This window comes from Pristis pectinata, chromosome 16 (genome assembly GCF_009764475.1).
Source record: "Pristis pectinata isolate sPriPec2 chromosome 16, sPriPec2.1.pri, whole genome shotgun sequence".
Lineage (NCBI taxonomy): Eukaryota > Metazoa > Chordata > Chondrichthyes > Rhinopristiformes > Pristidae > Pristis > Pristis pectinata.
This window is the reverse complement of record NC_067420.1, coordinates 28,766,685-28,789,962: the sequence shown is the minus strand read 5'-3', so window position 1 is coordinate 28,789,962 and position 23,278 is coordinate 28,766,685.

Genomic DNA, 23,278 nt, shown 5'->3' with positions numbered 1-23,278 from the left:
AGTCCATGAACTACTACACATCCACAATGCTGTCAGTGCCCTGAATATAAATCTTATCTGCATATTCATTTCCTAGTGTGAGATGCTTATTAAAAATAGTCATCAGTACAAGTGCAGGAAACATTAAGATCGCTAACCTATGCAAAATTCTTTGTCCTTGGCATAATTAATAAAAACTATTATCCTCAGAAGTACTTAGATTGCATGCAAATATTTATTTCATTTTTGAAGCTCGAAAAATAACCTTTATCCACCTTTGAGATGGCCTTCTCAATGTCAATCTTGTGTTATTGTATGCCCTTCTTAGAAAAATATACATGAGGAAGCCTTGAAGCAGCACGATGAAAGCTATATTGTGAGCTTAATGCGTTCATCTGGCTCTGCAATTTGTTAATCCATTTATTCTGAACAAGCCAGTAGCTGTGTTTGGATAACAGGGAAATAAATTTTAGACCAAAACATGTTGAGTGCTGCTGTGCAAAAACAAACAAGAGAAGCTGTTGATCAAGAAAATGTCTGCTGCTCCATCAACCCTGCCTCCCACCTTGGTGCCTGGCACAACATACTCGATGCTTCCCAAAGCCAGGTCCCCACCCCATCACCATTCCATGTTTTCTGCCACCCCTTCAGGTAGGGAGATGCCTACAATTTCATTCCCAGTCACTAGTGCTGATTGCAGCATTGGTGTGTTTCATTCTGCCTCACAAATTCATTCCATTGACTTCAAGAGAATGAATTTTGGAAACAGAGTACAATGTGCTAATGCATCTCTAAAGACTGCCAACTAGGGTAACATTTTGGCAGTAAGTGCTCTGACAGAGGTTGAGAGAAATACAGCGATAACCCCAGATCCAATAAGGGAAAATAGAACTTATGAAATTTCCTCTCCTCTCCAGCCCTTTGGGCAAAGATGAGATCACATTGTTATCTGGCAATCCAGTCATTTCCTCCATAATGAGAGCTTTGACACAAGGAAAGAGCTTTAATTTAAAAAACTGAAAGGATAAAGGGTAATTCTTTTGGCAATGGTAAAGTACTGAGAGTTTAAAGACTTGTCAGAGTTGCAGGTCAGCTTTGTAGTTCATGTTCCCACATGCAGTTCTCTACCAAGCCCAACAACATGGCGGCTCCCTCCTACATCAATCCAGAAATGTTCAGGGACAAACTGACTGTTTTCCCACTGCTGTGGGCTGCAAGTAAAGAACATCAACCATTTACCCCTCTTTCTCCTTGCCAAGTATTACACCTGCATCTTTACTGTAACCATTTCAAGATTTAGATCGTTCTTTTTAATTAACAAGCTGATCACTCCTGTTGTTCATTTTAGCCCGTTGTCAACAGCACAGGGTCTTGCATCCATCAGAGGGGTCAATTAATCTGATGTCTGTGTAGTGGGAATCAATGCATTCAAGGCAATTACTTGTCTTCCTCTTCCTCTAGCTGCTGGATGCACAAGATCCTGTAAGTACTCTTTCCCAAACTGATACAGATCTGATTGAGGTTAAGATGGTCTGCATGTTAGTGTCAATTCTTTTTATATGAGTGAGCTGAAACACCCTTTCATTTCCCCCAAGCTTCTCTAGTGATACCTTGTACCCTACCTCACTGTGTGGTAACAGCAGGCAAGAGAATTAATGCCAGCCAGCAGCAGGACAATGCAGGATGATGAATGGTAGCAGATGTTTCATTGCCAACAATCAACAGAATTGCATGTAAATGGTACATCAGCCCATAATTGCTCTGTAATTGTCACAGTTTTGTCTGTTTTACGTCTTAATTTCTTTTCCATAACGAAGAAAATAGAAGTGCTTTTGTAAGTTACAGAAAATCTTTAGGACAGATTTTGCTGATGTCCAATTGACATTTGTGTGCTTGCAACCTTAGCTGTAACTTTTTACATTTCTCTTGTAGTGCAATCATGCAAAGTGAGTTCACGGCAGAAACAGACATCCCACCTGCTGCTAATAGAGCGTGGGAGTCACCCAAACTGCCATGGAGGGGTGGTGCCGCATTCCTTGTGCAGTCCTCCACACCTCTCCCTTCTTTCAAACCACTTTAACCAGCAAAATTGAAGTTCAGAGTGCCATCCTATCCAAGGAGACAGAAGCTTACTCAACATGCTGAAAGTGTGGTACAGTGATACCATCAGTGACACAGTATGATTTTAACTCCAGAAACAAGGAGGCCTACATGGCTCTGAAGCCACAAGCAAGACACTTCAGGAAGCAAAGAGCAGTCAGAATGCACTCATACTTATATCATCCCTGGTGTTAACACTTAATTCTGTTACTCTCTGTGTTTTAGTCACTTTCTTCCTTTCTCTCTCAGTTTTCTTTCTGGTGTTTAATTCGTCCTTCCCATTATCTCCAGATTCGGCAAAAAAAAGTACACTGTTCTTAAAACAATCTGTAAATGCAGTCTTTCTTTTCAATTATATCCCCAGTGCCATGTTTCTAACCAGATGTTAAGTGCTCATCCTCTATAATGGCCTTAAGCTGCTCTGCTCCACATGTCTCTTTATGGCTAATTGTGCTGCAAAAGTTGCTCTTCTGCTCCCAGTTTGCTGAAGAGATGTTATTTAGTGTTTTGTAGAAGTGTACCATGTGGAATATTAATCATGCCTGTGTAAGTATTAACAACAGAAAATTGAATGTTCCTGTCAAGTTAAGGGGTCCCTGTAACTGCAAAAATTCTTTCTGCCATCCCAGAGGAATGTCTGAGATTGGATTTTAATTTCTGCTGAATATTGAGAGACAATATAGACAAACTGGCACTGTTCTGTTACGGACTAGGTCACTATTGGTCAATGTCCCTTTACAATAGAGCATTGTGGTGTGTGTGTGTGTGTGTGTTGGCATGGTTACGACAACAGAAGATAAAGGACGTAATGACGTTATTGAAGCAGTCAGTCGGAGTCAGTCGGAGAAGGGAGAGAGAGAAAGAGAGAGACAGCAGCCTGCTAGTTTCTCTATTGATGGATGAAAAACAATAACTGTGCCTATCACTACAATCCAAGTATGGATTTTTGGAGTAATCCGGTGGAGTCCACTTTGTCGTTAACCTGTAGAGAGAAACAGGTATTTGTATGGACGACCACGATTCGAGTGCCTTTCAGGGTGAGGAAGATGCGGTGAAGTGGTCACTGCTGAGTAAACACTGAGGTGTCGTTTGGGTTCCAAAGTGCAACATCTGGATTTCGTAATTACTCTCTATTTTCTCTCTACATCTATGTTTTGACTTCAGTCAACGGTGGTTGTTGAAGAAGCCTTTGCTCACATTTCACCTTATGGCTTGCTGAACTGAACTTTGAGAACCATTCCTGGACTTGGAGTTTGGAAGTTTGCCACACACACACTTGGAGTTTAGTTTTTGGGGTTGATGTTTAAGATCTAACATTTTTACTTCTAACATTCTAACATTTTTACTTTTATTTTTCTTATTATCATAAGTAGTTATTAATAAAGTAGTTTTTAACACTTATATATGACTCGGTGTGTTTCTTTTGTTGCTGGTTCATAACAGTTCTTAATAATGTCCAGGAACAGAGGAGCCCATGTATCCATGCACAAATCCTGGAAAGTGACAGGGCACGTTGAAAGATCAGTTAGTGGTGCATTTGGGATCCTGGGATTTATAAATAGAAGCAGAGGATACAAAGTGGGGAAATTACACAATACCTACACAAAATACTGGTTTGGCCACAACTGTCCATTTCTAGTTGCCATACTTCAGGAAGGATGTGAAGATTCTAGAAAGGGTGAAGGAAAGATTTACCAGAATGGTTCCAGAGATGAAGAAGTTCAGCTGCAAGGTTAGACTGGAGAAGCCAGGGTGGTTCTCCTTTGAGCAAGGCAGGCTGAGAGGAGATTTGATAGAGGTGTACATGACAGGTTAGGTGGAACATTTTGAGGCAAACTGTTCTCATAAGCAAAGGATTCAAAACCAGATTTAAATTATTTTGCAAAATATACAAGAGGACATGAGGAAAATCTTTTTGACATCATAGGTATTGGGAACTCACTGTCTGTCCAGGAGGTAGAAACAGAATCAATCGGTGCTTTCAACAGGGGATTGAATAGGCACTTGAGCGAGAGTCATGGAAAAAAACAGGACAATAAGACTGATGGGATTGCTCCACCAAAAATCAGCATGCATTCAATGGGCCAAATGGCTGTCTTCTGTGCTGTAATCATTTTATGATACTCACATTCACTTTCTTTTCTCATATGCCATCGTCAAAGTCCTTTTTCTCAATCTTACAATGGCATTCTTACCTTAATTTGAATAATGATAACATCATTTGAACAATTTGAAAATACCCAAATGTTAATTGTTGCAGAACATAAATATTTATTGAATCTTTCCTTTAATAAAGTTCTTATATATCGTTAGGAATTTGCATTGCCTGCTTTTCAGGAGTCCTATCAAAAACATCAGAATTGCCAGAATGTGTGGAAAATGGACTTGTTATCGTTAAAATGCCTGTTGCCAGTTTAATCTGAATCTGTGCCAGTGCATAGAAATCCAGTCATCCTATCAATTAGATTCATTGTCTTAAAAACTTCCAGCTAACTTTCGCCGACAGATTTGCCTCCCAGCTAAAATGGCCTTCCCTGATCGGTATTTTCCCTCAAGTCAAGCAGCATCCTCATGATCCTTTTGCACCTTCCCCAATGTTTCTATATCCTCTTTTAAATTCATTGATAGACAGTAAGTGTCAATTACTGAGCTGTGATATAAGTTTAATGTAAGTTCTCTATTTTTCACTTTTATGGTATTAGAGATCAATCCCAGTGCCTGTTTTTTTTATTAACAGCCTTATTAACATGCATCACAGTTTATAACGATTTGTGCACCTGTACCCTTAGATCCATTCACTCCAGTAGCTCCACCTGACATTTATCCTAGGAGTATATGAATTCTTTATTCTTCTGATCAAAACACAGTCCCTCGTATCTGTCCATTCCAAACCGTATTTCTGAATTACTTGTGCATTCTGAAATTTTATTTTGTTGCATTTATCATGAGTTAACAATTGAGTATTATCAACAAATATTAAAATAGGATACCTGATTCTCGAGTGCATTAACATAAATTGTAAACAAAAGTAATCCCTCCCACTGATCCCTGAAGAACATCAGTTCTGAGAATTGAATATTATATCAAACTGATCTGGAAGTATCCTACATTTAATAAAGAAGCTTTAAGCAGAGACAGTTGAAGATTCTGTACCATTCCTTGTCACACTTCCTCTGTGCATCCCAGCCCTAAACCTAAAGTTTATGTCATTTATTCTTATGGTTTAGGGAACACATACCCCAAAGAAGACAGTATCATATGTTTCTTTGTGAACACTTGGCCTACCATATTACCATGCTCTGTGCAGTTCAAATTCTATTTGAGGATCCCCCAAAGATAACAAGTATTCAAGCTTGCTGGAAATACAAAGAAGAGTGGGAAAGTAGGTAGTGAGGAGAAGAAACAAATTCTGCAAAGTGATATAAACAGGTTAAATGAGTAAGCAAAAAGTTAGCAAATTGAGAACAATGTGGAGAAATGTGGGGTTATCCAATCTGGTAGGCAAAACAAAACAGCAGAATATTATCTAGATAGTATGAAATCTCAGACTGCCGTTGTTTTAGAAACAGACAATGTTAGCAAGAAATAAGGAAGACAAACAGAATGTTGATCTTTATTACAAGAGTGATGGACTACAGAAATAAGGAAATCTAGCTACCACTGTACAGGTACTAATAAGGCACACTAGGAATACTGCAAGAGAATTCCTTGCAGGACTGCAGATGCTGGAATCTAGATGAAAATCACAATGATACTGGAGGAACTCAGCAGGCCAGGCAGCATCCGTGGAGGAAAGCAGGTGGTTAACGTTCAGGTCAGGACCCTTCTTCAGGACACTGCATATAAGTTTTATTTCAGGACAAACATACTTGCCTGTGAGATAATGCCAAGCAGGCTCACTAGAAGTGGCTGCCTTTCGAGGAAAGTTGGGCCTATATTGTCAGGATGAAATTGAAACATATGAGGTTTTAAGAGAGCTTGACAAGATAGATTGTGGCATGCTTCCCTTGTGGGGAGAATCTAGAACTAATGATTATAATCTCAGATTATGGGGCATTCATTTAAGACTGATATGAGGTGAAAGTTCTTCTTTCAGAGTGTGGTAAATTTTTGGAAATCTCTAACCCAGAGAGCTATAAATGCTAAGTCATTGAATGTATTCAAGGAAAGCAAAAAGGGGAATCAAGGGTAACACAGATCAGGTGGTGGATGGAATTGAAGCCAATGATCAGATTAGCCATGATCTTACTGAGAGGCGAAGCAGGCTCTAGGGGTTACTCCTGCTCTTATTGCTTATGTACATGATCACTGCAGCTTCCTCAGCTGATGCATTGCCCTCATACGGTTCCTGTCTCCATGCTCTCTCAACAATTTTCTGTGTTGAAGATATGAAATAAATTGCTGTTTTTGTCACAAATTTAAACTTGCCAGCTGCAAGAGCTGCATGCATATCCTTAATGTCATGGGTTACATATGTGCCTACCCGTACTGTGATATATATTTTTCTGGATGATTACCAGAGACTCATCCCCCCTTGCCACACCACCACACCCCCCCCCCCCCCCTTCACTGTGCATACACCCATTTCTCATGCCAGATAATACTCTTGCTCTAAGGTAATGGGACACTTGATTGCAACTCTCTGCAAATGTTGAGTATAAGCAAAGTATCCACATAAGACTCAGTAGAAAAAAGCCTGTATCATTTGCATTCATTAATTTTTGGACTCAGAACAGTTTTTCCAAACCATTGACCCTATGTTCAGAGATAAGCAGAGTCTCTGGAAAAATATTCACATGAACATCACAGTTAAATCCATCAGCAAAACTGCGATGACACATGATTTATGCCATAAAACATTAACAAATGAGGATGGCAATGTTGCTTCAAAAACTTTCAGCTTGACTATTTTGACAATTTATTTGATTGCTTAAACCTTGCAAGTCACTTGCAAAGAAGAAAGGATAATTTATTGGGGTTATCATTACGTTCTATCATTTCAATGTCATTAATTGGATGAAATACAACCTCACAATGGTAAACGGATATTTCATGTCCAGCTGTAGCTTTGTAATGATGTGAAATGTACACAGGAAAGCCATTCATCTAGTCCAATCAATTTAAATATGAATGACTGGGAATAAAGCAGATCAGGCCGGAGAGCAGCTCGGCACCTCCGGACTTGGCTGTGTCTCATTGGAAAGCTCATCAGAACAACAGTTGCAGTTTTGCTTCAGAGCTAACAGTTAAGTGTAAACTATTGAGAATTGAACTGCTAAAATAAAAATGTTGACTTGTCCAGGGTATTAGAAGAATTCCCAAAGTTGGCTTGTGGAGCTAACAGCTGCTATTCTGCAAACAATTGCAAAGTGACAGAAGTAAATGTGATATCAGCAATAAAATGGAAAAGATGTTCCATACATACCATATAAAATACCAGAGGGCACAGAGGCAACTATAATCGATCTTCTGTTTCTGCTGACTGCCATCAATTTTAAGAGAGCATGTCAAAAGCTTTCAGCTGAATTGCAGCAATAAGGCTCACAGCAGCATCCATTATTTGACACAATATTTATATGAATAGTTACAGTGAAGAATGGCATTTCCGTAGAAACTAGTTACATGTTTATCAGGACTCAGCATTCATTTATAAAATATTTCAGCCTCAGTCCATTGGTAATGCTTTGGTCTCCAAGTCAGAGAATTATAGTTTCAAACCCCAAAATAATGCACATAATCTGGGCAAAGAGTGCTAACTGACCATTGAATTGTTGATGCTGCTCTTAGGAAGCGTTGTAATTCTGTCTGCTGAACATACAGATTCCAATTGATCCCCCTGGAATCTTGCCCAACATTACCTCCTGATCTATCACCGTCAGGGAATTTTCGCAGGACAGAAAGAGGCCACTTGACCCATTATTTCACCACAAGCTCTCTCAAAAAGGTCTTTATATAATCCCATTCCATTCCCAGTACCCCAATGCCATTTTAACTTTTTTATGCTGGTCCCTTTAAAAACTATTATGGATTCTACTTCTGTTTTTAGTTTTGGCATTCCAATTTACAGCCACCTTCTACAGCACAAATAAAATCTTGCAAACTTTCTGCATACCTTTAAGGGCCTAAAGATGCTATCTGGGGCAAAGAGCAAGGGTGTGGCTCTCTACAGGTTGCTATTTTAGAAGGCTAGTGTGATGGATCAAACAGCCTCCTTCATGCTAAAAATTATGTGTTAGTGTAGATTAAGGCAGGAATGTCGGTCAGGAAAACTCTCCTGCAGGAATATTTATTAATTTATTTATTTTGGTGTTAGCTATGCTTCAATCTCTGCCCCTCTGTCAGAATGTTGTGGGCTCAAGACGCATGCAAGCTCAAAAAACTTAGTCAATACTCTAGTGAAAGCCTATGACTATTGGTGGTGCTATATTTATTGTAAGGCAATAAACTAAGGTCTCATCTGCACTCTGAGGTGAGGGGAAAGGTCCTGCGGCGATATTTTGAAGAGCCAAAGAGTGTCCCTGTGCCCTGGTTAAAATGTAGGCTTCTTTCTTATTGTTTTTTGCACTGTGCTGTGTGCAAATGGCTTTATTGGTTGTATTGTGATGAGTGATTAACCCCCACTCATTGTGTGGCCTGCTGATTAGCTCAATTGCTGCATGCAGCCAGGCATCCAAAAATGGTCTCCACTGTTTAAAGTTAATATGCATCTCTTAAAAGGGAAATGTCCTGAGCTCCTCCTACGTGCTATGTTTTGGATTGCTGCAATGGCAAAAATGCTACTGGCACAATAAACTGTTACAGAATGAATGCATTTCACTGCTGCAATGGTGCACTCCCAGCTGGATACTGAGAGAGTGGGATGTCTTTTGGTTCTGACTGTGGCAGAGTCAACACACAACATCTGACATGTATGCAATAAATGATGCCCCACTTAAGGGGAAGCCCTGCAGTCCTCGAGCTCTCCCTGCCTGTCTGGAGAGAATGAAAGCAAGTAATGCTCTTTCAGTTGAAAGTTTCAGTTATCTCTCTCAATATAATGAAGGAAGGGAAACACCTTTAGTTATAGCTGGTAAAGACCCAGTGCATTACCACAGTTAATGTCACAGCCACTTGAATGTGATTGTTGACCTGCACTGATGTTGCAGTCATGGCTCCAGCAATTAGCAGATTTCAGGAAGGGTATCATCATTGAAATGCAGACATCTTGTATATTGAGGTTGAGGCAGGAGAACCACACCCTGAGTATCTTAGTGGGTTTGACCTCCTGCCCTTTTAAACATCTTCATCCTCTCTTTTCACTGACTTGTCCAGCTCTATGTGCCCTCTGCTTATTCTTACTGCCATGTTCTCCTCCAATGCAGCAACTGGTTTGTGCAGTATCCTTGACGTCAGCAGTGGCTTCTTCAGCACCTGCTGTAACATTCCCTGTGGTCTTACAAAACTTGATATAACTTTACAAAGCAGCAAGCACTTGTACAATCGTAGCAACAGCCAGAAGTGATCAATCAAGCAGTTGATAATTACTCCAAATAGCATTGGTCAGGTGTTCATCCAGCTGCTTAGCATGTATTCATGTGTTTCAGCTGTGCTAGCTTAAGAGAAGGCATCAGCAGGAGTATGGAATTCCAAATGAATATGTTGTTGTCAAATCATCATTACACATCATTGATATCATGATATTCCTGCTCTTCATAGTTCTGGCAGCATTTATTCTACACAAAGATGATATCTGGTGGAATTTATGGTTCATGATCAAAAGGCAGCAGACATCATTTTCTCCCAAGCAGCACCCAGAGCATCCAAACCAAAGGTACCACCAAACCCGGTTTTATGGGTCAATAGTTTTCTACCTTGAAACAGGTACTGCACTATTATTGGCTATAAAGTACTCCTGTACATCCTAAGTTTATGAAAGTTGTTATTTAAACACAATTTTTTTGCCATACCATAATTTAGCCCCATAACTACTAACATTTCCCAGTCAGCAATTTCTGAATATCTGCATGAATATAAAAGTTCCAAAGTTGCATTCAGATATTTATGGTTCTTTTTCCAGCCATCCTCCCACACCAAATTCCTCATGGAGTCCAAAAGCAAGGTTGCCACAATTTCCCCACCACCGACAGTGGGAATCCCCATCAACAGCCTGTGTCAGATTGGACCTGGCACAGGGAGTCACTTTTCCTTCCATGTCAATGGAACAGATCAGAGGTGTGGCTCAGCTGGCTATAAAAGTCACTTCAGTTACTCTGCAGGTAAAACTTGTTCTGGACAACCACAAGATGACAATACATCACAAACTGCTCAGTTCCTCACACAGGGCCTGACTGCAAGGGGCAGAGCCAGCTGCAGATTCTACCATGGGAACTGCACTTGGTAAGTCTAACTTTTCTTCAGTGTTCAGCAGCAAGCATGGGCAACTCGTGACTAAGCCTCAAGTTCTGGGTTGTAAGAACTCTAAATGAAGGAAAGCTTAGGTCAGACTGCTTCTGGTTCCCAATCCAATATTCTGACAACAGCCAAAAGTAGATAAATGAATCTCTGGCCCAGGATGCCAGTAACACAACTGCTTTTTTGTTTGCATTATAGTATTCACAATCTAACCATTCGTCCAAGAGGCATTTAGACAGATGCATAAACAGGCAGGAAATGGAGGGATATAGACCATGTGCAGAGAGGTGTGTAGTTTAAATTAGAACCGTGGTCGGCACAGACATTGGGGGCCGAAGGGCCTGTTTCTGTGCTGCACTGTTATAAGTTATACAGCACAGAAACAGGCCCTTCAGCCAATCTAGTCTATGCCAGCCTTTTTTTCTGCCCAGTCCCATCTACTTGCACCCGGACCATAGCCCTCCATACCTCTCTCATTCATGTACCTATCCAAACTTCTCTTAAATGTTACAATTGAACCTGGATCCACCACTCATTCCACACTCGCACCACCCTCTGAGTGAAGTAGTACCCCCTCAGATTCCCCTTAAATATTTCACCTTTTACCCTGTTGTTCTGATGGATAACTTACTCCCTGCTTATTTCAATGACATTTGTTCCATTCGATGCTGTCTGCTGCCATCTGGTGGCTTTATACCACTTGTTCAGAAGACAATAAAATTTCGGGTTGGAAATTTCTGACATACTTTGGAATGCATCCGATCTCTGTTTACCCACTGACCATTTGGGTAGTGTAAACTTTATTCTTTGTCACTGGAGTCATATGACACAAATTATAATTAATTCTGATTTACATTTGCACTCACAGTATCACAAAAGAAAACAACAGAACCTCAAAATGATTAAAGTTGTGGAGAGTAATTTCCAAATACATGTTGGTGGTACTCAGTGTTTCTTTGTCACCAACTCACTCAAGCCTTCGACTATCAGCCAACTGCCTACACAATCGCACTGCTTGTCTGATACCGGATGAACAGAAATCTCTTCCAGTTAAGCAGCTACTTTTGGTCCCATTGGTACCTACCTCTGACGTAATCCATTTCCCTAGTAACCACCTGATTTGGCTTAGAGGTAAGTTTCAGACAGCACATCCACACCTTCCCCAACACACCCCTTTTCTCCACCTATATATTCTTCTGATTCTGTCCCTGAGTTGCCCAACTGCCATCTGTGCCTTTGTAACCTCTAGACATTGCAATTCCAATGACATCCTAAATCACACGATGTAGCATTCACCTACCACACCTATACTTCTTGGCCTACTTTGGATCCCAGTGAAGCTGAAGTCTGATTTTTAAATTTTTGGTATGGTTTTCAAATCCACGTCCTTCCCTGTCTCTGCAACCTAGTCCACTCTACGATGCGCAAAGGCATCTTACTCCTCCATTCCTGCCCTCTTGAACTTATCCAATTTTAATTATTCCTCCATTGTTGGACAGAATGTGCCTGGAATTCAATCCTTGAACCTCTCTCCTCATTTAAGACACTCCTTAAAATCCACCTCTTTAACAAAGCTTTTCATCATCTTCCATTAATATTTTTCCCATGTGCCTCAGTGGCTAATTTTAACCAGGAATACCCCTGTGAAGTTTCATGCAATGTTATCCTACATTGAAGGAACAACATCAATACAGGCAGTATGAGTTCCTGTAGTGTAAAAGGTCATGGCTGTCATGCGACCGTGACCACACCGACCCCTCTGGCTGAGATGACACCATTGAGCACATGACCGAAAGCGACACCACTGTCGATCAAGGTTTGGCTCCACCCCGTTAGGTAAACACCTTTGTCCTTGCTGGACCACTCGGATTGGTCTGTGCGAGCACCTTTATTCCTGGGCACACCGACCACTGGCCCGTTTAAACACCTTTGTCCTTGCTGGGCTACCCAGCCCCCCAGCAGTATAAAAGTGCTGCATGTGTGGTTCTCTTTCTCTTTGTCTCTGAGGATGTTGAGGTAAGCTGTGCACTACTTCAGGGCAGTTAGTTAAGGACTCCCGAGACCAAAGAGCCAATGTTTGTCCAGAATCAGGGTGTCCAAACATTGTATTGTTTACTCCTTGATCACTTGTACCCAGTTATTCCGTATGTGTGTGTGTGCACCTCACCCTCTGTCGCGATTTCCTTCCCCATTCGTAATCTCCTGTTTGAGAGTGTGTGAATATGCATCTGTTCCCATTCATTCTGTCCCCACGTTTGTCTTTGTTAATAAACCATTTTTAAATTACGAAGACTGCGTGTCCAGACCTTTATCTTTAAGATACCAAAAGAACCTTTCTCAAAACAGTTCCATTCCTGGAAACTATTTGTAAGCTGATTTCTCCATAACTTAGAAACGTCCTTTTTCTATAGGAACCTATATTGTATCACTGTACATACACTTGCTATAATTTTCATTTCATTCAATAATCACTCTGACACTACCCATAATTAAACTAATGGAATATATACTGTATTCACTCATTAATGAATACCATGAAACAATTTGTTGTTGTTATTATTACGAGCTTGAAAAACATATGATAGAATTTGCAGACAGTCAGATTTCCATAAGTCCGATTACTCATAACCTGTGACTCTGTATAAGTTGTTGTTGCTAATCTTTTGCTTTTGTACACTGAAATGTCAACTTCGTCAGTTGTGCACACTGTGTATTAAAATGATACATAAAAGTACTCCCAAAGACCACAGAAAGAAAGGAGCCTGAAAATTAAATGGCGGAATGCAACTGAAGTAATGTGAAATCATGTAAATAATGCAACACATTTTATCCTTTGCCTCCACAGCTGCTTCTTGACCTAATGAGTTCTTCCAGCCATTTATTTTTTGCTCCAGATTCCAGCATCTGCAGTCTCTTGTGTCTACATTTCAGATTTCCGTGTATGAAATATTATCAAGTGCCTGGTGGTTTCATATCATTATAGAATACAACTGCTAGGTGCTGTGAAGTTGTTCAGACTCAATATATTTTGCCTAATGCATAATGATGTTATCTGCAATATCTAACGTTCATCTTTAAAGAAATTGCAACAAATATTCAGTCTGCAAATGAAAGGGAATGAGTGACAAGATTGAATATTGCTTTGTCACAGAACTCAGAGAAATAGCTGAAACCCCAGCAGCAGAAATAGAAACTTGATGTACTCATAAACATTTCATTTCATAATATAGACAATGGATGAAATTCTAGATTTAGCAGCTTTGCTTTACTGGAACATTTATGCATTTAAATAGGGATTAAAAAGGACTTTTGAAAAAAAATCCTTTGTATATGGTTGGAATGTAGTTTTCTTTGCCACAGGCCATTGCTGATCCCAAGCCTATAAACTCATTTGAAATGAAATAGCTCAGAAAAAGGAATATTAAAGAACGTCAGGACTATGGCAATTGTGAATATCTGGGCCACTTCTCTGCAGAAAAACACATTAGCAGTTTTTCTTTTTATTATGTACCTTAAGCGAAAACTGTCTGAAAGGTGTTAACTCTTTGGGAGGGTTGCATGCTGAGTGATGGATGCCTTGGCAGAGAAAGAGCCTTTCAAATGCAAGATAAGTAGTGTTGCACGGATCCAAACATTGGCCAATTCATTAGAAATTTCTGGCAATTGAGAAATTCTTGAGCCTTGCTGTTAAACTCTTTTGATCCCTGCATATCTTTGAAGAAACACTTCATAAAGAAAAAGCAAATATAAGTAGAGAAGATGGCAATATGCTGAAGGGGAAAATCTTCACCTGCTTCAGTTTCACATGCAGGAAGGTGCTCACCGAACTAGGATTTTATTTTTCTAATGGTACAGGAACAAAAATTAAACTAATTTTTCCAAGTCCCTCTTGCCCAGTTTTCTGAATGTTTTGCTTCCTCTGCAACTTGAGAGCTTGGGATATCAAACCAAACATCTTGTCTGTTGTTACCTTCAGAGGGATGGAAGGATCACCCTTCAGTAAGAATGTTGCAAGTGCAGTGACAGCTGTACAAGAGTTTTTCTGGCACTGCATGGCACAACGGAGGGAGTGTTGCACAGTTGGAGGTGTCCTCTTTTAGTTCAGACCTCAAACTGAGGTTCTGTCCACTCGCTTGTCCAGAAAATCCACGTCACTACTTCAAAAGTGAGCAGGGAGTCACCCCCAGTCTCTTTGCAAGTATTTACTCATCAACCGATATCACCAAGACAGATTAGCTAGTCAATAATATATTGCTGTTTGTGGGAGCTTGCTGCGTGTGAGTCGGCTGTTTCATTTCCTACAACAGTGACTACACTTCCAACGTACTTCATTCACTGGAAAGCACATTGGAAATTCCAAGAAAGGATGTGAAAGACACCATATAAATCCAATCTTTTTTCCTTAACCAGGCAGACAGTGGGAAAAGGACAGAAGGGAATTTCTAAGTCCTGTTACTAACAGACAAAACTTTCTATGTTGAGTTCTTTAACAAGGAGACATTCAAATTGCTTCAGAGAGAAGTTGAAGTTCCCAAACCCAAACAGGTATCTGCAATGGGTGTGAATTTTTTATAAATGTGAGCAGAAATGGTATCAGCCCAGATGACTCACAGAGAAAAATAACAGTGCAGAGTTGATGAGATAAATTTCTTGTTATCTGAGGGCTAACACCTTACATTTCCAAGATCTTTTGTTAATTAAAAACAACGAAGCCTGTAAATTACAATAGCTGCTAAAGAAAAGCCTGCGTATTTCCTTGTCGGACACAGGCTTTTTCTTTAAATACTCATACAGGAAATAAAAATATATAGCATTTACAATATGAAAACATATCTCTTTAACCCCTCATAGTATTTTACATTTCTGGTCCTGACTTGAATGTTGGCATTTGTTTCAGCTTCCTTCAATCACTCATCCAGTGTGGCAATTCACACTCTCATCAGGGCCTATTATTATATTTAATCTTATATTTAATTCTGTGTCTGTAACCCATCATTCCAGCACCCTGGAAACTGTCTGCCATCTGCCCAGTCCCTTCACTCCTAGTTTAAAATTGTCTTACCACTAGCGAAAAATGCTTCAGGTTTTCATTTGTCTCCCCACATTTTTTCAGCAAGGTAGAAACTGAGTGAATCTGCATTGTGCTCTCTCTAAAACCTCCTGAGCTTCCTGCCATCTGAAAACCAAAGTATCCTATCAATGATCAAACTAAGGTAACATTTCAGTTTATTTGTACCTCGGGTTTAACAGTCTTCATCAGAATATGCCTTTTCACCAAGCAGGACCAGACAGACAGAATAGCAGCAATCACAGTAGATTTAGCCTGCTTCGAGAGGCTGGTCATGGCTCATATTAACTCCAGCCTCCCAGACAACCTCAACCCACTGCAATTTGCTTACCACTAAAACAGGTCTACAGTGGATGCCATCTCCTTAGCCCTACATTCGTCTCTGGAGTATCTGGACAGTAAAGAAACCTACGCTAGACTATTGTTTATTGACTAGAGAAACAAAGGACTGCAGATGCTGGAATCTAGATGTAAAACACAACGATGCTGGAGGAACTCAGCAGGCCAGGCAGCATCCGTGGAGAAAAGCAGGCTGTCCACATTTTCAGGTCTATCCGGATGCATCACAGCTTGGAATGCCAACTGCTCTGCCCATGACCACAAGAAACTGCAGAGAGTTGTGGACACAGCTCAGCACATCACAGAAACCAGCCTCCCCTCCATGAATTCTGTCTACACTTCTCACTGCCTCAGTAAAGCAGCCAATATAATCAAAGACCCCTCCTACCCCAGACATTCTCTTTTCTCCCCCTTCCCGTTGGGCAGAAGATACAAAAGCCTGAAAGCACGTACCACCAGGCTCAAGGACAGCTTCTATCCCACTACTATAAGACTATTGAACGGTTTGCTAGTACAATAAGATGGACTCTTGACCTCACAATCTACCTCGTTATGACCTTGCACCTTATTGCCTACCTGCACTGCACTGCCTCTGTAACTGTAACTCTTTATTCTGCATTCTGTTATTGTTTTACCTTGTTCTACCTCAATGCACTGTGGTAATGAATTGATCTGTAAGAATGGTATGCAAGATTAGTTTGTCACTGTACCTCGGTACATGCGACAATAATAAACTAATTTACAATTTACCAGTTTACAATTCACAATTCAGATACACAGTCACCAGAACATAGAACACATTGTGATTAAAGGGAGACAGAAACCCTCAATACAGGTCCTTCCCAGCTTACAAGCACCCAACTAATGGACAGACCGTTCATAAATTGGGAGACAGGCTGGATGGATTTGCCAGCTGCTGCAGGACTGCAGGCATCTTCTGCCAGGTGGGAACTCGGTTCATGCCCGCATTTCTGACTTGTGAACTGTTCGGGTTACAAACATTTCACAGGAGCAGAATCCTGCCATAATGTGGGGAGGAGCTGTACATTTAAAAAGCAATTGGAGGAGAAATGACATGCTGAAAGCTACAGACTGTGGAACAGAATCTAGGAAGTGGGATTAGTCAGGTCAGCTCTCCCACCTGATTATTAGTGTACACATTTTGTCTCAAAAATAAACTTTATTCATAAAAAAAATATGTACAAGCAGTACAAAAAACACAGTGTATGACTCTCTTTACCTTTGTAGTGTTATATAGTCTACACAATAATAACGTTATCTGTTCTATACATTGGTAGTGTTAGCACATTTTGAGTAAAGAGCACCATTCCCACTCATGTGGCCTTCTGAGACGATACAAACTTCAAGTGTATGAGAGTCTTCTACACTGGGCTTAGCCTCTCGATATTGGTGGCAATGATCGGAGAATGATTTAAGATCAGAGGTGGGAGATTTAAAAGGGACATCAGGGGCAGCTTCTTCATGCGAAGAGTGATGCATATTTGGAATGAGCTGCCAGAAAGAGTGGTTGAGGTGGGCACATTAGCAACATTTAAAAGACATCTGGATAGGTGCATGGATAGTAGAGGTTTAGCAGGCTATGGGCCAAATGCAAGCAGATGAGACTAGATCGCTTGGCAACAGTCAGCATGGACCAGTTGGGCCGAAGGGCCTGTTTCCATGCTGTATGACTCTAATGGAGTTTGCAGGGTCCTTATGAGAAGCATCCTTCCATCAGGGAATCCCTTTACAGCTGTACTGACAATGCTGCTCTCTACTTGTGGCATGGGGACCCTTCACACAGGGAAGGGTGGGGCAGCGCTCTAACACACTCGGGATCACTGCCTCCTCCATCTGCACTTCCCCTGATGTCCGTGGCAGACTTTCACGCTGAGGCTGCAGTGATGAGCGTTTTTAAGCTCTGACTCGCTTCCACTGTGGCATTGGCACAGCAGCTGAGAGCTCTGCAGGCAGCTGCTATCAGGAAGTGCGCAGATCAAATTTTGTGAAGGATTCAGGGTGAAATAATACCCCAACAATTTTCACCAGTTTCACAAGTTTTTTACAGGTCACTCAATTGGGCGCGACTGCTACGTGCTCAGTGCAGTGGAAAAGGATGAGCTCCAATTTCTCAGCATTCAATCTCCAAGACATTTTTCTGTCAGATTATGTGAAATGAATTTTGTGAACATGGAAGTTTTTTCAAATGTCTCAGACATTCTTGCTGAAAGCTCAGCTAAGTTAAATCCATTGGATAACCCTAAATCCCTGACTGACTTAACTCTTCAAAAATCTCCTCTCAGGAACATTCAGTCATTTATCACATGCACCTTCTAAGGCAATGCTGATTCCTTCTGACAGTGTCCAGTACAATACTATCAAACATTTTTCCCAGAAATGATGTTAGGCCACCATAATTTCTATTTTTTTCTCTTTTTTGTGCTTGATGTGCTTTGTAAATCTGACAAAGACTAGATCAATACTTGCCTCTACTGAAACACCAAACTATCCAATTCAAGTTGCAGTATCATAAATAATCCCATCCTCCAGCTGCTATAACTAAATTACCTTTACATGATGAATTTTTATTCCACATTTAGAGGACATAATTGCCAAATATTCTTTTCTGTTAAATTATCACCTCCTTTATGTTGATCCTTGGAGCCATTCCAACTTAATTATCTCTAGAGACAAGTCAACATAATTTTAAAATGATTTGTTATTACTGTGAGCTGAATGGGATGGGTGGCTAAAACAAATTTGGAGGATTAACACTTGTTACATCTTGCTACATAGAGGGAAATTGATATTTACTGAAGATAAATGGGATTACAATCATTTTTGAGTCAAATCACCACTCCAGAAATTGGATTGGTCATGACTTGCACTCGGGCTGACAATGTGTTTTCTGTTTTCATAAATTCACATTATGCTGCCATCCCTGTGCAATGCTCCTTACAGCATGAGCAGAGAAATTCATCCCCATGGCTCCGAGGTATGGTTGTCACTGGGCTCTCCATGAACAATGAGGTTTTAGGAGCACTGCTGTATCTGCAATATTCCAATTTAAGAGCAACCTCCTTGGGCAGATCCAAGTAGGTCCTCTTCAACTTATTTGCTTACCTGGTCTCCTTGTGTCACCCACCCTCATCTCCAATTCACTGTCTTGATCAACCTCTCTGTAACTATAACACTATATTCTGCAGTCTGTTCTACCTCAAGGTAGTTATGTTTTGAAATGATCTGTATGGATGGCATGCAAGACAAAGTTTTTCACTGTATAGGGCAGGCACGGTGGTGTAGCGGTTAGTGTAACGCTATTTCTGCGCCAGCGACACGGGTTCAATTCCAGCCACTGTCTGTAAGGAGTTTGTACGTTCTCCCCGTGACTGCGTGGGTTTCCTCCGTGTGTTCCAGTTTCCTCCCACATTCCAAAGACATAGGGTTAGGAAGTTGTGGGCATGCTATGTTGGCGCCAGAAGTGTGGCAACACTTGCGGGCTGCCCCCAGAACACTCTACGCAAAAGATGCATTTCACTGTGTGTTTCAATGTACATGTGACTAATAAAGATATCTTATATATCTTATATATATCAGTACATGTGACAATAAAAAAAACAATGACCAACTACCTGCAATTCACAGCTCCTATCAGGATCATTGATTGAGTCTGGGATGGTATCAGAGGATCAGACTGTGGGAGAGACAAGTTCCATTCCTCCAACCCCAAGGCCAAATCCCCTGATAAAAGGACCACCTTCCCTCAGTCCCTGATCTTCTGATCCCCAAGCCCAATTCTCCAACTTGGACCTTCTCTCAGGGCTTGATCCTCTGACAATACACCAGGCTCAATCCATGACCAAGCACTAATCCTCTAATTCAACCACCTCATCCACCACCACCTCCCCAACCCTGCCCCGTCACCTCCCTGGCCCCAATCCATGACCCCTCTTGACCTCCAAGCCTCAATCTACAGCCACAATTCATGTCCTGATCAAACCATCTCACAGGTCCTGATGCACAGCCTGGCCCTTAGCAGGCAGGTACATCTGCTCTGTGATAGATTCCCACAACTGGCCCCACTCCCAGATTTACTTGCTGTCTTCCACAATTGAACAGCACTCAAGGAATGTGTGTAAGGGTCATTCTGTAGCAGCTGGCACTTGGGCATTACTGAATTTTTGAGGGGTAGGACCAATGATAGATTACACACCTCCCTGAGTACTGATGAATTTCTCAGTCATTACATTTATAAAGCAATCCTAATTCACCAGTAGGACTAATGAAAAACAGATGCCAAGCCAAGAAAGGATCAAGAAAAGTATGTTTATTTGCATAGGTGAAGAGGTGAGTTTCTTCAGAGGGTTTTAAAGGAGACTATGCTGGTGAGATTGAGGCACTTAAGGACAAAATTTCTGAGAATGGGCCAGAGAAGGTCCTTCCATCAAGTTGAGACTGGGAGGGTAAGGATATAAATTTGACTTTTGTTTCTGTTGCACCATCATTCCTGGATTCTCCCACCCTGAAGGGGATTAAGATATAGAAAAGAGTAGGAGAAGGGGTAGAGGTGGGTGATGTTCCAGAACTGGAAGTAGGCAGCTTTTGGGGTATAGTTGAGGGTAGTCAGAGAAAACTATTGCGGAATCACAATGGATCTGGGAGAAGACAACGGGTTTAGGAACTTTGGAGAGAAAGGTAGAGGGGTAAAGACTACATACAACCAGAAGGAGAAGTGTTTGTGTAAGTGGGATTGAGAGAACAAGAAGTCCTGAAAGGCAATGTTAAGGCAATTGGAAGTGGTCTGGCCATCTCTGAAATAAAGGTTGAACAGCTCCGTCTGTCTCTGGAGAAAGATTCATTACTGGGCGTACACTTGTAATTCATGATAAGGAAGATAGCTTTGGCAAATGTAAAAATGTGTGAAGATACTTAACTTTGGCTTGATTGGAACTGCTGAATTAAATACATCTGTGAAAGGCTGGAGAACTGGCATTGAAGCAAGATGAACACATGTAATACCATACAGGTAGAAATGTACCTGAGCAATGGTTTGAGGATTCAGGTATATGGGGTTTGGAAGGAGGTATAATTCAATAGGAATTGGGAAAAGTGGAGCAACAGTAGTAGTGGCTGTATGAATAACCTATCTTTGTGTGTAACAGGAAATAAGCAGGTTTCAAGGATTCAGATCAATGAGGGAGAAAGAACACTTCAAGGTTGCTACAGGGTATTTATTTAAAGTATAACAAGAGATAAGAAAGATATATATACGATGTACAAAACAGTAAATCTAAAACACAGTGTAAAATAATTGATGAAAGAACAGGTCTCACGCCCTTCTGCTCATCGGGGAGTCCGAGTTACGACAACTGGTCTGGAGAATCTCAGAGGTTCTTGGCATCGATCACGATTCCGGTCCGAGGAGAAGTCCGATGAGCTTGTTCACTACTCACACTTATATAATCAAGAAAGCTCGCGCTTCTTTCCTAATCTGGGCATTTCAGTCAGCTACAATTCTAAAACTAATTATTTCTTGATGAATTTTACGTTGTCAACTGAACTAGTCTCACTCACCTCCACGAAAAACAAGTTATCTTGTCATTTCATATTCCTTAATGTCTCACATCTGCATGTTATAACAAGGCCTCGAGGACCCTATGAATCAAGACCTTTTGTTTTACTTATCTTCCTGATTAACATACCTGCTCATTGTGGAGACAGTGGGCTGACAACTCCATTTTGCGTAAAAAGATCTGCTTTAACCCTTTCATTACATTGTGATAATCATTTCTGAACTCTGTTCACAACTTGCATTGGTGTTCAACTAAGGAGACAGGTTTTAAAAGAAGTTTGAACAAGTGGTTCAAAAAAGCAGCTGGAATTTATATTTTCCAGGGTGATCTATTTATGGTGTTGGCAGAGTATCTCAATGATAAGCTCAAAAATGTCGTCCTTTGGTTAGGAACTAGCAAATAAGGGAATATAGAAGTTACGAAATAAATCACAACAATGGATTTATTTTGTCAGCTGGTTTCATTGATGGGCTTCAAGAAGATGGCATGTTCGGTTGGAAGTGACATGGATGAAAAGCATCCCTTGGAGAAAATGCAGAGGTTGAAAAGGAGTGAGAAAAGTGGAAATATAAATGGAATTGAGTTCAAGGAAGAGTTTTTTCAAGGACTGAGGCAGTGTGATGTCAGGTGAATCTAGATGAGGAAACATTTTGAGATTTGTATTGCCAAAGATAAGTAGTGGCTGAGTGTGGAGGCTTAAGAAGGAAACAATAAACTCTGAACATTGGAGGCACTGCTTGAGAGAAACAAATCCACCATCCTTGCCCCATATGGGCTATGCATCACTGGAAAAACAACAAAGGTAAAGGACCCTCACGCATTTTTTGTGTTTATGTTGCTCCTATAGAGCTGATTTCTTGTGAAGAAACATGATATGATGAAAATTATAAGTAGGATTGAAACTCTCTCCAATTACAGCAAGAACCACAGTAGAGGAATTGAAATTGAAGAGATTAAACACCACATGCTATTGTCTTTCTCATCTTTTTCCAAGGTTTTTCCACTGACTGACCCAAGCATCAGGCTTGTGAATAGAGCAAATTGCACCCCTACAGTGTGCCACAGAGCCTAGTCTCTGCAGACTGGGCAAAGCATTTAAGGTGAGCAGGGTCTCAACCCAAAATGTTGACATCCACAGCTGCTGCTTGACTCATTCTGTTTTTCATTCAGTGTGAATGATCTTCTGTGTTAATTCCAATGAGCAAATGTTGAAATTTGTAAACAAAATTATTTTGAATGTATTGGTATACTGTATCCACACATCTAAACCAGACCCACTTTTGTTCCAATTCTGACACATAGTCTTCAACCTGAAGCGTTAATTCTGTTTCTCTTTACATAGCTGCTACCTGACCTGCTGAGTTTTTCCAGAACTTTTGTGTTAACCTGTTGGGCTTGAAATTGCATCTGGCCAGAGTTGGCAAATAAAGACAAATGTACATAAAGCATCTCATATCTTTCCAGTTCACTTGAAAGCATGTTACAGCCAATGAAAGTGTAGGAAGTGTAGACACTGTTGTAATGTCAGAAACCCAACAGCCTGTTTCTACACACCAGGATCTCAGAAGCTGCAATGTGATAATAGCTAGATAACTCAATTTATAAGTGTTAGGTAAGGGATAAATACAGCTCAGGATACTGGGGACTGTTCCCAGATCTTCTTCAATATAGAACATAGAAAACTAGGACCAGAAGTAGACCATTTTGCTCTTCAAATGTGTTTCACCAATCATGGCCAATCATCTATCTCAATACATTATTCCCATTCTCTCTCCGTGCCCCTGATGCTTTTGTGTCTAGAAATCTATTTCGTTTCTTCTTAAATATA